The following is a 1299-nucleotide window of genomic DNA, read 5'->3' as shown; positions in this document are numbered from 1 at the left end:
CTTTCTCTCTCTCTCTCTCTCTCTCTCTCTCTCTCTGTCCCCACGGGCTGCTGAAGTAATGCTTGTGTTCCAGGGTCTGTCCTCTACGTTTTTGGATTTAATGGCATGACATTTTGATGTCATTATCCCTGCAATATCTTAATTTACCTACCATTCCGAACACCGAGCCTTGTTTTTAACCCTGATTAGAGGTTTATCAATTTTATTGATCCTCTCAAAGAACCGGCTTTTGCTTGGCTTGGCTTTTTCCTACTACCTGTCTTGTCGAATCCAGTCTGACATTTAACCATTTTCTTTCTCCTGCTCACACTGAACTTCACTGGCTCCCTTGTTAAGAATTCGTAAGGTGAGGGGCACCTGGGTGGCTCAGTCGGTTGAGCGTCCGACTTCGGCTCAGGTCATGATCTCGCGGTTCGTGAGTTCAAGCCCCGCGTCGGGCTCTGTGCTGACAGCTCGGAGCCTGGAGCCTGTTTCAGATTCTGTGTCTCCCTCTCTCTCTCTGACCCTCCCCCGTTCATGCTCTGTCTCTCTCTGTCTCAAAAATAAGTAAACATTAAAAAAATATATATATATTAAAAAAAAAAAAGAATTCGTAAGGTGAAAACTGAGGTCATGGAACGGAGCCTTTTGTCTACTCAAATCTCAGTGTTTTGTGCTTTAACTGTCCCTCTCGGTAAACAAAATGCCACAGATTCCCTCAAAGACCTGCCTTAAGGGCATCTCACAAGTTCTGATATACTGTTTCTATTCTCATTCAGTTCAAAACACTAATTTCTGTTTCGATTTTTTTTTTTTTTTTTTTGACCCATGGGTAGAAGTGTGTTATTTAGTCTCCAAATACTTGGGCATTTGGCTGAGGTTTCTCTCTGATTGGTTTCCAATTTTTCACCCCCTGTGGTTAAAGAACACAGTTTGTATGAAGTCCTTGTAAATTTACTAAGACTTGTTTTGTGGCCAGAATGCGGTTTTTCCGGGCAAATGCTTGTGTGCACTTGGAAAGACTGTGAGCTCTCCTCTTGTCGGGTAGAGTGTTCTAGAAGGCTCGGCCGGCTCAGCTCGCGTGATAACGTGCCGTGGATCTTCCCTTGTTGTGCCTGTTACTGAGAAGGTGACTTAATCTGACCGTGACGGTGGGCTTTTCTACTCCTCCTTGTACATCTGTCAAATTTGCCTCACGTGGTTTGATGGTCTTTTACTGGGCATGTGAAGATGCTGGTTATGCTTGTTGAGATGTCTTGATAAATTGATTCCCTTTGTGACTATAAAATGATCCACTTCTTCGTGGGTTCTTTGCTGAGA

This window comes from Lynx canadensis, chromosome D3 (genome assembly GCF_007474595.2).
Source record: "Lynx canadensis isolate LIC74 chromosome D3, mLynCan4.pri.v2, whole genome shotgun sequence".
NCBI lineage: Eukaryota > Metazoa > Chordata > Mammalia > Carnivora > Felidae > Lynx > Lynx canadensis.
Note: the sequence above shows the minus strand (reverse complement) of the source record.